This window comes from Microtus oregoni, unplaced genomic scaffold, assembly GCF_018167655.1.
Source record: "Microtus oregoni isolate MIOR12 unplaced genomic scaffold, Mior012 000137F_ref0000512, whole genome shotgun sequence".
Taxonomy (NCBI): domain Eukaryota; kingdom Metazoa; phylum Chordata; class Mammalia; order Rodentia; family Cricetidae; genus Microtus; species Microtus oregoni.
In genome coordinates, this window is record NW_024544787.1 from 857,321 (window position 1) to 871,197 (window position 13,877).

The following is a 13,877-nucleotide window of genomic DNA, read 5'->3' on the forward strand; positions in this document are numbered from 1 at the left end:
AAGCAAAGGACTTTGTGCATACCTGTACAGGTCCAATGAATGCTGCCTCAGTCTCTGAGCTAATATATATTTGTTTGTTTGTTGTATGTTTGTTTTGAAAATAGATTCTTCTCTCATACAAAATATCCCAATGACATTTTCTCTCCCTGCATTTCTCCTAGAACCTCTGCCTCTTCTCTCTCCCAGATTGACTCCCCTATTTCTTCCTCTTCAGAAAAAAGCAGATCTCCATGAGATGATAGCCAAAAAGGACAAAACAAGATACAAGAAGACAACGTGAACGCCCTCATCTTGAAATTGGACAAGGCAACCCAATAGGAGGAAAAGAACCTCAAGAGCAGGCAAAAGAGTCAGAGATATACCCTATTCCATTATCAGGAATCTCACAAGAAAACCAAGCTAACAGTCATAACAAATACTCAGAGGACCAGGTGCAGACCCATGCAGGCCCTGTGCTTTCCATTTAAGTCTCTGTTAGCCCATATGAGTCCAGTTAAGTTGATTCAGTGGACCATAGTCTCCTGGTATCCTCTATATCCTCTGACTCATATAGTCTTTCTTCCCCCGCTTCTACAGGGTTCTCCAATTTCTGACTGGAAAGGGGCAATGGATAATTTCAATTTCTAGTCTCTCTCTCTCTCTCTCTCTCTCTCTCTCTCTCTCTCTCTCAATATTGTCTGGATATGGGTCTCTTCACCCACTTTGATCTTGTTTATTTACAGGACCTTTTTTCTTGGTCACTTCCATACCCTGTGGATCTTACAATCTTTCTGACTTCTTTTCTGCTGGGTTTCCTGATCTTTGAGGAGAGCGATTTGATGGAGATATTATATATTGGTGAGTTACTCCCATCAATTTGTGCTGCCATTATTGCACTAGCATATCTTGCAGGTATCACATCATTGTTGATCCAAGAATTTGTGACTGGGTTGGTGTCTATATTTTTCTTTTGGTAGCATGCAGAGTATCTTCCTGTACCAAAGGCACTAGAACATAAGAGTGAAGTTTCTAGAAAGGTACCAACTTGACTTTTGCATATTCAATGTGTTCTGTAGGTGTTGTCTTCAGCAAGAGGTTCTTGATGTGAGTTTGTGGAGAACAACCTATACTCTTGAACTTCCCCTCTTCTATTGTTTTCTAGATCATAATAGTCACAGGTACCTCAGGTAAGCATAACCAAGTATCCTTAATGTGTTGTATGTATGGACCAATTCATCAGAGATTGTGACTCAGTTACAGATATGTATGCTGATTTTCTTTTCTCTTCTTGTTCAATCAGTGCAATTACTGATTTTCTACAATAAAAATCTCATTTTCTCTGATAGTCTATAAATCAGTCCCCACTTGTGTCATAGTACTTCTCAATTGTAACATTCATCCATATAATAAGCTTCTTTCTATTGTAAAAGAACTATAGTTTTCACTATGTTATTAACAATCCAGGTACACTTAGGAGTGTATGCTATGCTGTTCTGAAGCAAGTAACTTCTGAGGTATATGTGTAATCTAGCACACTTTGTCGTAAAATTTATTTAGATATAACTTTAGTGGTAGTACATTGGATAGGCCAATACACCCTGAGTGATATTTTAATGCTATATGTGGTACTATATTCATATAGGCAAATATACTTTAGAGATGCATTTTAATAACATATATGTATGTTTTCTAAGGATATCCCTGAATACTGCTTCAGTTATAGATGTGTATATTGTGCTTTTATCTGCCATTATTGTTCAAGAAGAAACCTTGCAGATGTATTAGAGTAAAATTCTTTTTTCTGTGCTTTCCTATAAAACAATCCATCTAGTGTTACAGTCCTTTTCTATTTTAACTTTCATTACTGTTGCAAACTGCTTTCTGTTATAAAAGTGCTATAATTTTCACTCTGTTCTTAACAATCCAATTCCACTTTGGATTGTATGCACTGCTGTACTGAAGCAAGCAACTTTAGAGTTCTTTGAGTAATTCTTAGCAAATCGAGTTTGGATACAGCTGCAGTAGTAATACACTGATTTTGTAAATATGTCATTGTGAGGCGTATTTGTCAGCCACATGTGCATGTGTTCTTCAAGGTTGCTACTATGTACAACTTCTGTTAGAGATGGATAAGCTGTGCTTTCCTAGTCCATCCTTACAGACAGGGTCATACTTCCACGTGCTGATAAGAATCTCAGGTTCTCTTCCTTCCTCTAAATTAATCGCTAGTTGTGTTACAGTGCTTCATTCTAAACTTAACCCAAATCCTAACCTTCTAAACCTATACCAACTCTTATTATAACCTTAACCCAAACTTATCCTTAACTGTACCCCCATCCATCTAATTCTAACCCTAACACTCTAAACTTTTAACCCTATCGCTAATCAGAACCCTAACCCTAACAACATGGAAGTTTCTTGCATTAGAGGAGCAGCATCTACATAAGTAAAGCAGGGTTGTTAAGTGCACAGTGAAAATCATTCTAATTTCCTAGCAGCAAAAGCTTCGTTATACAAATGCACCTCCCAGAGAAGCACTGTAAAAGAAAAGAAGATTGATTATAAAAAAGCAGAGCATAAGAATTTATTCTTTTAGGATTACACAAGGAAAATAGATTTAGGATTACACTTAGGGTTAGGCTCAAGAACAAGAAAAGAATAGCTGAGTGAAGCATAAGAATCTGTAACTGGAATAGAACATTGATGTGATTTTTAGTCAACACATGCATAAGTGACTAAAATGTAAGACTGGTTTTTGTAAAACATCCATAGTACACCTGTGGTTTATGTATAAAATCCATAGTACATCTACTACAGTGAAAACTATATTCCATAAAGAATAGTTTAAAGGTTTTTCTTTCTTCCCGCAGTTAACATTGTGCTCATATCAAAACAACATTCCTAAGTGAAGCTGGTTTGTTAAGAACAAAGTGCACTTCATTCTAATTTTGCCACATCAAAATTTTCCTTACACCAAAGCACCTCACAGAGATGTACTCTAAGGAAGTGGTGATTGATTACAAGAAAATAGAACACGTGAATATATTATAGTAGCACTGCAAAAGTAAGGTTAAAATTAGGGTCATGGAAAGAAAGGAGTAGAAGAGAAAAGCATAAGAATCTGTAAATCAAACAACATACAGTGTGATCTTTTGAAAACACAAATGAGGGCAGGCAAATCCTCGCGTGTGGAGGGTACCGAGGCAGGGGCGGTCAGGCCAAGTGCATGGGTTGCCGTCCATGCCATCCCCTCCCCTCCAAAGCCATGGTTTCCAAACTCCTGCTCACGGACATCCTCGGGCCGACCAGCTCCAGTAAGGGCACCGTATGCCAGAGGATCGCCCAGAACTTTCACCTCCAGCATCTCTCCAGCGGCCACTTCTTGCGGGAGAACCTCAAGGCCAGCATGGAAGTTGGTGACATGGCAAAGCAGTACCTAGACAAAGGTCCTTTGGTTCCAGATCATGTGATCACATGCCTAATGGTGTCAGAACTGGAGAACCGGAGCATCCAACACTAGCTGTTAGACGGATTCCCGAGGATGTTAGTACAGGCAAAAGAAGCCTTGGACAGAATCTGTGATGCGGACCTAGTGATTAGTCTGAATATCCCTTTTGAGACACTTAAAGATCTTCTGAACCAAAGATGGAGTCACCCTTCTAGCGGGAGAGGGTATAACTTGGACTTCAACCCTCCTCAAGTGCTGGGGGTTGGTGACATCACTGGTGAGCCACTTGTCCAACAAGAAGATGATAAACCCAAAGCAGTTGCTACCAAACTACGATGGTACAAGGATGAGGCAAAATCGGTCATCGAACTGTACAAGAGCCGCGGAGTGCTCCACCAGTTCTCCAGGACTGAGACCAACAAAATATGGTCCTATATTTACACACTTTTCTCAAACAAGATCGCACCTATTCAATCCAAAGAAGCATACTGAGCCTACCCTTGGAAGAACCAAGAAGACATGGTCATTTAGTCAATCATGCGTGTAGTCCTGGTGCCCTGGCCAAATTAGAAGCTAGCTGAGATAGCTTGCAGCATCTTCTCTAGTATAAGTGATGAAGAAATGAGGAAAACCTAGTGGGTAGAAAGCATCCATGAAGAAACCCTCCTCCTGCCTTTGAAAAGAACATAGAGCTCTGCAGGGGCGAAAGCCCAGACTGGATTTCCAGCAGTGTTGAGCCCATACTCTAGATGGGCAGGCATCCATGTGCTGCTATCGCAATTCTTTTGCACGCCATGGCGGTGGAATCTCTGGTTTATGCCACCTTCCACAGACTGTTGAACCACAGCACCATTAGCCTGAGAACTTGAAGGGCTGTGGTCCCGGCTTCTCCTCCACCGTACTCTCTTGATGATAATTTGAATTGATGTTAATTGTGCTCAGCGACTGTTTCTCCATGACGACTGTTTCACCCTCTGATCTCAGACATCCTAGTTTCTGTTGACTGTGTCCTCTCTCATCTGCTTGCTCTCTTCATAAGCTGTTCAGTAACCTGAGAGTTTCTGCCTTTATCCCTCTAACCTCCTCTCTCTACAGACTGAGAACCAGGGGACTGGATGGATTCGGTCCCTTCATACTGGGAACTGAGCCAGGCATAGAGCTCACTTTGTAAAACAGCTGCTCTGTCTTGAACCCACTCTGTACCTTCTATTGTTTAAAAACGATTAAAAATGATTCCCTAAAGTCTTTGGGAATTCAAAAAAAAACACAAATGATTAAAACACTGCTTAATGGTTTGCTCACAAAAGCCATAAAAGTTCTACTACAGTGAAAACTATATCCCATTAACAATAAAGTCGATGGTTTTACTCACAGACCTCTGAACCTGCTTGTATCAAAACAGCAGCACATGCATTCCATACTAAAGCCAATTTGTTAAACACAATGAAAAAGGTTTTATCTGAAGACACCAAGATACATGATAGGTACCTCATTAGGAAGTACTGGAATAGAAGTGACTATTTACAAGAAAGCAGAGAACATGAAAATAGTTGACAGCTGCACAAGGACACTGAAGAAATACACACAATCATCTTTTAGTAGCACACACATTCATGATTAAAATATTATACAAGACATATTTTCAAATACAAATGTACTTCTCCAGTGAAATCCAAATCAATTTACAATAGTTTGAACAGATTTCTCATGCAACTCTGAAGCTGCTTGCTTTAAGAGAGGATCAGCGTGTATGTTCCTAAATACAACAGGGTTTCTTTTAGAACAGAGTGACAACTGTAGTACTTTTACCACAATAAAAGCTCTGTCATCATGATACATGTCACGGAAAAGTGATAGAAAGGAGGTGGTGAGAGATTATCAGAAAGCAGAGCACATGACTTTATTAGCAGAGCACAGGGGCATTCATTAGGGTTAGAGTTTGGGTTGAAGTTAAGGTACCAGGGTAAGGGTCAAGAACAAGAAAGGGATAGGAGAGCAGAGCATCAGAATCTGCAACTTGAACAGAACATAGGGCTACCTTTAGGAATCATATGCACAAGTGACTAAATGGCAGGCTGGAGGCATATTTGCAAAGTTGATTGCACTTCTACATCAGTGAAAACTTGATGCCATTTGCAACACTTAGGATGTCTTTTCACACGTAATTCTGAAGATACTTGCAACAGAATAGCATCTCACATATTTCCAGGTAGATCTTGTTTGTTAAGAACAGAATGAAAGCTGTACCAGTGCTGCAAAAACTTCATTTTTCAAAAGCACTGCACAGAAATGCACTTTATGGAAACTGGTGATTGATTACAAGACAGCAGAGCATATGAGTATATTATGGTAGCACTTCCTTAGGACAGTAGGGTTCAAATTAGGGTCCAGGATTGAGAACAAGAAAGCGACAGAAGAACAGAGCATAAGAATCTGTTACTTGGAAAAGGAATGCATTTTGTGTTCTCTTTAGCAAGCACAGGCCCAAGTGACTAAAATGCAGGACTGAATGTATTGGCAAAACCCACGGTACATCTAAAACAGTAAAAACAATGACCCATGTACAACAGTCTGAATGTCCTTCCTCATGCAATTCAGATGTTGCTCACATCAAAGCAGCACTGTGTAGTTCCCTGAAGCCAGATTGTTACAAACCAAATGAAAACCAGACTGTTTTTCCAACAGCAAAAACAAATGCACCTCACAGAGGAATACATTCATGAAAGTGAGAAGTGATTGCAAGGAAGCAGAGCATAAGAGTTTTTTTTTATTATTGTAGGATTGCCAAAAACAGTAGTCTTAAAATTAAGGTCAGGATTAAGAAGAAGAAAGGAATAGGAGAGCAGAGCATTAGAATCTGTGCTTTCTCAATAGGACACGGTATTATAGCAGTGTACCATGTCATCTTTAGAAATCACATGCACAAGTGACTGAAAGGCACACAACAGAGTGGCATAGTTCCAAAATTAATTGTGTTTCTACTACAGTGAAAACTATATACTGTTTACAATGAAGAACACGATTTTATTTGAAGAATTTTGAAGCTTCTCTGCCTCAGAACAACATTGTGAGCATTGATAATTAAAGGCACTTTGTGAAGAAGAAATGAAATAGAAGTACTTTAATAGACCAAAGAACTTTGGCGTATATTTGGTAGAGCAGTGCAGGTGGCAGTGATGTATTGGAAAAGAAACGGTCATTCATTTACAAGAAAACAGAGCATATGAGAATGGTGTACAACTTCTGAAAGACACTGAAACAGTCTATAGTATGATCTTGGATTAACACAAGCATGAGTGATTAAAAAATGTGTAAGACATGTTTACAAATATCAAGGTACTTCTACAATGAAATAAAATAACCTTTACAACAGATGTAGATGGAGTTCACCAACAACTCTGAAGCAGCCAGCTTCATGAGAGGATCAATCAACGTGTACCTTGCTGAACAGATCAAGTTTTTAAAGAACAGAGTGAAAATGGTAGTATTTTTAAAACAGTGAAAGGTTTTTTGTACCAATGCACACCCCAGAGAAGTAATGCAAAGGATGTGGTGAGTGATTACAAGAAAGCAGAGCATATGAGCTTATTATTGGAGGACAGTGCAAGGGCATTTAGTAAGGCTAGGGTTCAGGTAGGATAAAGATAATGACTAAGGTTAGTATCAAGACAAAGAGAGGAATAGGAGACCAGAGTGAAAGGCTCTGCAATAAGTTGTAACTTTGAATGAACATAGTGTTGTCTTTAGCAATCACAGGCACAAGTGATACAAAGTTCTTGATCTTCTAAGACTATTACATTTTTCACATGGTTTTAACAATCCTGCTTTATTAGCCACATAAACAGAGGTAGTTTGCTGCAAGCAACTTAATATCTTTCATGGGAAAGCAAACCACTTCTGTCTAATTTGAATTAGAATCCATACGAAACAAGTAGTATGGTCTTCTTAAATACGTAACCAATGATGTTTTCTTCCCTTGTGATTGTATTTTCTAAAGAGGAAACCAAAAGTTCTTGCTTTTCTAAGTGTACTATATTATCTCACTTTGTTTTAACAAACCAGCTTTACTTAGTTACATATTCAGACCTGTTTTGATTCAAGGAACTTATATCTCTCATAGGAAATATATGTCATTTCTCTCTAAATATCATTAGTAATCTCTACTGAACAAAGAGTCTTTGTTAGGGTTTCTTTTCCTATGAAGAGACACCATAACCACAATAATTCTTATAAAATAAAACATTTATTTAGGGCTAGCTTACATCTCAGAAGTTTATTCCATTATAATCATAGTGGGTGGCATGTGGGCAGATATGGCACTAGAAAAGGAGCTGAGAGTTGTACATCTTGATCCACAGGCAACAGAAACATTCAGTATCCACACTGGGTGTAGTTTGAGCATAAGATGCCTCAAAGCTCACCCCTAGAATATCACATTTCCTCCAACAATGTTACAACTTCTAATAGTGCCACTCCTATGGCAGCCATTTTCTTTCAAACAACCACAGTGGTTTTCTCAAATTGAGCAATGAGCATGCTTCCTTCACTTGTTCATGAGTCTTCTAAAGAGCAATTTTAAGTTTTTGCTCTTCTAAGTGTACTACATTTTTTATTAGTTTTAACATGCCAACTTACATATACAGAGCTGTTTTGAGGCAAGCAACTTAATATCTTTCATAAGAAAACAGGTCACATCTCTCTACACATGATTAGAAATACCTAGAGAAATAGTAATGTGGTTTTATCAAATAGGAGACAGAGTATGTTTCCTTCATTTGCATGTTTCTTTTCTAAAGAGGAATCTCAAAGTTCATGCTCTGCTAATTGCACTACAATATTTTACTTGGTTTTAACAAGGTACTTTACTTAGACATAGATGCAGAGCTATTTTGATGTGAACAAGTTAATAATGTTAACAGGAAAGCAGGCCACTTATCTCTATACGGGATTAGAATTTTCTACTGAACAAGTAGTATGGTTATCTCAAATAGGCCAGTGAGCAGGTTTTTTTCCATTGTGCATGTGTTATCTAAAGAGGAATCTCAAAGTTTATCATCTAAGTGTACTACAGTTTTCATCTACTTAAAATAAACCTTTTTAACTTAGACTTGTATGTAGACCTGTTTTGATGCAAACAACTTCATAGCAAAAGAGACCACTCCTAAATACAATTAATATTCCAAACAGAAGAAGTAGTACATTTTTTTTATATCAAATTTGCCACTGAGCATGAGTTTTTCACTTGTATGTGTTTTATCTAAAGGAAAAACTCAATGGTTATTTTTTTATTTTTGCTTTATAAATAATACCATTCAAAATTTCCACCTCCTCCCCTCCTCCCACTTTCCTCCCACTCCCTCCACTCCTCCTCCCCCTCCCTCTCCAGTCCTAACAGAAGTCAGAGTTTTCTGCCCTGTGGGAAGTCCAAGGCCCTCCCCCCTCCATCCAGGACTAGGAAGGTATGCATCCAAAGAGACTAGGCTCCCAAAAAGCCAGTACATGCAGTAGAATCAAAACCCAGTGCCATCATCATTGGCTTCTCAGTCAGCCCTCATTGTCAGCCACATTCAGAGAGTCCGGTTTGATCCCATGCTCATTCAGACACAGTCCAGCTGGTTTTGGCGAGCTCCCATTAGATCAGCCCCACCGTCTCAGTGGGTGGGTGCACCCCTCGCTGTCCTGACTTCCTTGCTTAAGTTCTCCCTCTTTCTGCTCCTCATTTGCACCTTGGGAGCTCAGTCCAGTGCTCCAATGTAGGTCTCTGTTTCTATCTCCATCCATTGCCGGATGAAGGTTCTATATTGATATGCAAGATATTCATCAGTGTGGCTATGGGATAAGGCCAGTTCAGGCTCCCTCTCCTCTGCTGCCCAAGGACCTACCTGGGGACATATCCTTGGACACTGCAATTCTAAGTGTACTAAGAGAATCAATTAGCTTTAAATAGCATACTTTTCATAGGGTTTGGATATCTTGGTGCTCTAAACCCAATAGCTCTCAAAGAAGAAAAGGCCACTTTTCTCTAAATGGGGTTAATATTTTCTACAGAACAAGGAGTATGTTTTTCTCATAAGTAACTGGGTATGTTGGCTTCACTTGTGAGTGTTTATTAAAAATGAAATTCAAAGTTCTTAATATTCTAGGTGTATTACATGTTGCACTTGGATATAACAAAGTACTTAGGCACATAAGCAAAGTGGTTGTATGTAAGCAATTCAATAAAGTTCACAGGAAAGAGCTCACTTTTCTATAAATGGAATTAAGATTCTCTACAGAACAAGTAGTACGGTTTTCTGAAATAAGTAATTTAGCATACACTTTGCATGTACTTCTTCTAAAGAGGAAATTTAAAGTTCTTGGCTGTCTACGAGTATTACATTTTCACTTGTTTTATTAAAATATTTACCTAGACACTTAATCAGAACTGTTTTGTTGCCGGCAACTTAATAATGTTCAAAGGAAGAAAGTTCACTTTTCTTTAACAGGATTACTATTCTCTACAGAACAAGTAGTATGCTTTTCTGAAATAAATAACTCAGTACGTATACTTCCTTTGTATAAACATTTTCTAAAGAGGAAACACAAAGTTCTTGATATTCTAATAGCATTACATTTTTACTTCATTAAACAAGGTGTGTTGCCTAGGCATATAAGCAGAATTGGTTTTGCATGCAACTTAATAATGTTCATAGGAAAAGAGCTCATTTTTCTCTAAATGGGATTACCATCCTCTACAGAACAATTAGTTTGCTTTTCACATATAATTAAGGAAGTATGTTTATGTCACTTGTATGAATGTTTTCTAAAGAGGCAATTAAAAGTTTTTTATCTTTTATGTGTATTAAATTTTCACTTGATTATAGCAAGTTCCATTTTTAGGCAAATAAAAAGAGCTGTTTCAATGCAAAAACTTAATACCGTTCTTATAAAATCAGGCCACTCTTCTCTAGGAAGGAAGGGAAGTGGGAAGAATAGAGAGAGGGAGGGAGGAAGTGGGAGGGACAAAAGGGAAGTAGGGGGTATGAGTGAGGGAGGGACGCAGAGGGAGGGAGCAAAGAGGTGGGAAGGAGGACAGGAGGGGGGAGAAATGGAGGGATGGACAGAGGTGGAAGTGATAGAGAAAGCAATGAAAGGAGGTGGGATAGACAGAAGGAAGGAGAGAAAGAAAGAAGAGCAATGTGGATTTGGAAGGAGGTCTGAGGAAGGAGGGGGGCTAGAGAGATGGCTCAGCAGTTAAGAACATTGCTTGCTCTTCCTAAGGTCCTGTGTTCAATTCCCAGCCACCACATGGTAATTCACAACTATCTGTAATGAGATCTGGTGCCCTCTTAAGGAAGAGACCTGGTCAGTTGTCCTCATCAACTTAGACCATAAAACCCAATATGGACAAGTTCAACGGAATTGGCAAACAAATAATTTTTTTTTCATTTTATTTTCTTTAGAACAAGTAGTATGGTTTTTCTCAAATAGGGCACAGATCATGTTTCATTCTCTTGTGCATGTTTTATCTAAAGGGGAAACTCAAGGGTTTTGGCCTTTTCAATATATTGCATTTATCTATTGGTTTTGAGAAGCCTGCTTTACTTAGGCTTGTAGGCAGGGCTGTTTTGATGAAAACAACACTATAGCTTTCAAAGGGAGAAAAGGAAACTTTTCTCTAAATGATATTAATATTCTCTACCTAACAGTACTATGCTTTTCTGAAAGAAGTAACTGAGCATGCTTGCTTCATTTTTGTATGAACATTTTCTAATGAGGAAATGCAAAGTTCAATGTTTTCTAACTGTATTACAGTTTTCAATAGATTTTCATAAGGTGCTTTACTTAGGCACATATAGAGCTGTTTTGCTGCATGTAACTGAATAACACTCCTATGAAAAGAGATCACTTTTCTCTAAATGAGTTTAGAATCCTCTATTGAACAAGTAGTATGCTTTTCTCATATAGGTAACTATCTTTGCATCACATGTATGTGCATTTTCTAAGGAGGAAACTCAAAGTTCTGGATCTTCTAAATCTATTACATTTTTCACTTGGTTTTAACAATTTACTTTTCTTAGGCAAATATGCAAAGCTATTTTGACACAAAAAGCTTACTATGCTTTAGAGGGCATCAGGTGATTCTTCTCTAAATCGCCTAAGTATTCTCTTCAGGAGAAATAGTATGGCTTCCTCCAATAGGCCACAAAGCATGTTTCCTTTTCTTGTGCATTATTTATCTAAGTGGGACACTCAATGTTTCTGTTCTTCTAAATACATTGTTTTTAAATTAGCTTTAAGAAGCCTGTTTTACTTAAGTGTGTAAACAGCTGTTTTTTTTTGTTTTTTTTTATTTTTTTTTAATTGAGAAAAGGAGAAAAAGAAACATAAACAAAAAACAAGTTTCCACCTCCTCCCAGCCTCCCATTTCCCTCACCCCCCTTAATGAGGAGCAGAAGGAGGGAGAACATGAGCAAAGAAGTCGGGACCACAAGGGGTGCACCCACCTACTGAGACAGTGGAGCTGATCTACTGGGAGCTCACCAAGGCCAGCTGGACTGTGACCGAATAAACAGCTGTTTTGATTCAAGCAATGCAATAGCTTTCCACTGAGAATGGTGGATCTTGGTATGCATACAACTTAGTAGTGTCTGTAGAAAGAGTTAAGTGTTCTCTGAATGGGATTAGCATTCTCTACAGAAGAAGCAGTTTGTTTTTCTTAAATAATTAACCGAGCATGTTTGTTTAATTATTATGAGAGTCATTTCAAAAGAGGAAACTCAAAGTTCTTGATCTTCTAAGACTATTACATTTTCACTTGTTTTATTAAAGTGCTTTATCTAGACACTTAATCAGAACTATTATAGTTGCAGGAAACTTAAGAATGTTCCTAGAAAAAAAGCTCACTTTTCTCTATAAATGGTATTAATATTCTCTACATAACTGGTGGTATGTTTTTCTAATATGATTAGCTTAGCATGTTTGCATCCCTTGTACAAGCAATTCCTGAGAGGTGGGGTGGGTAGTGTTTGGTAATTTGGTGGATTAAGAAGGTTTGTGTTCAGTGGGGGTATTGGTTGTAAATGTCAAATTGTTACTGGTCTTGGTAAGGGAGGAAATTAAACAAGGGAGGTTGGATTCAAGGATGTCTTTCTGGAAAGAAAAGGGGGGATGTGGGAAGGATAAGATAAAATGGTAAGATTTGGATCTATTCTTGTTTAAGGTATCTTACTATTATAAGACTTTACAGCAGTAAGATATGACTGTTCCTGGCAGTACCAATCCACTTCAGAAACATGGAACAACATCCCTATTAAATATGCTTTTTTTCTAAATAAAAAGGAATTGTTTTAACTGTAACACAGTAAAATTGTATACAATAAAAACAATTATTATGTAATAATTACATTCCCAATGTCCAGTTTATTTGTAGTTTTTGTATTCAGCAAATACCTTAAACAAGAATAGAAATATAGAAACAGTATAACAAAATTAACCTTAAATTTGTATCAATATACAAAAATACCTTCAATAAGAGCACAAGCATACATTCAATATGCGTAATAAAATAACCCTAATTTTGTATCATTAAAAAAAATTCAATGCCGGGCATTGGTGGCACACGCCTTTAATCCCAGCACTCGAGAGGCAGAGGCAGGTGGATCTCTGTGAGTTTGAGGCCAGCCTGGTCTACAAGAGCTAGTTCCATGACAGGCACCAAAAAAAAAAAAAAAAACTACAGAGAAACCCTGTCTCGAAAATCAAAAAAAAAAAAAAATTCATACCAATGACCAACGATACCAATTTAAAATATTTGAGGCTAGTAGTTGCTTCTTCATCTAAAAGTTCATTCAAATCTTATCATTTTATATTATCCTTCCCACCCCCCCCTTTTCTTTCCAGAAAGACATCCTTGAATCCAACCTCCCTTGTTTAATTCCCTCCCTTACCAAGACCAGTAACAATTTGAAATTTACAACCAATACCCCCACTAAACACAAACATTCTTAATCCACCAAATTACCAAACACTACCCACCCCACCTCTCAGGAATATGGGTGTTAAACTCTTAAAACTATTTTCTGCTATATAGGGGTGACAGCATCTTTGGGGACCCTGAGAAAACCGAGATAATGGTCAAGAATAGGGAGAGTTAGCTGTGTTACTTGTTGTTCAGTCTCTGTGTGCAGGGCTTATCTGAAGTCCTGGCTAGAGTCCTAGACCATCTAAGTTAACCACTTTGAACTTGTTTTGAGCAGTTTGAAGTCCAAAACTGGCTTTTGGGTGGCATTTGGCAGCTTATTGGTACTACCACAATCTTTGTGGAATTGTCGTTGTGAGGCCCCATCATCTTTTTATGGACTTAAAAATCACTGTTATGAATGGTCATTGTTCACTGCAGAAAAATTAAGCCTTTTAAATTTCACATGTAACAGACTTCAGAGAGGTTAAAGGACCACAGTCTGTTAAA

General features: G+C 38.0%; 1 pseudogene; it reads left to right on the top strand.

The window, feature by feature from the left end:
• Window positions 1–3,244: 3,244 nt before the first annotated feature.
• Window positions 3,245–3,919, top strand: LOC121444685 (annotated as a pseudogene).
• Window positions 3,920–13,877: the final 9,958 nt, after the last annotated feature.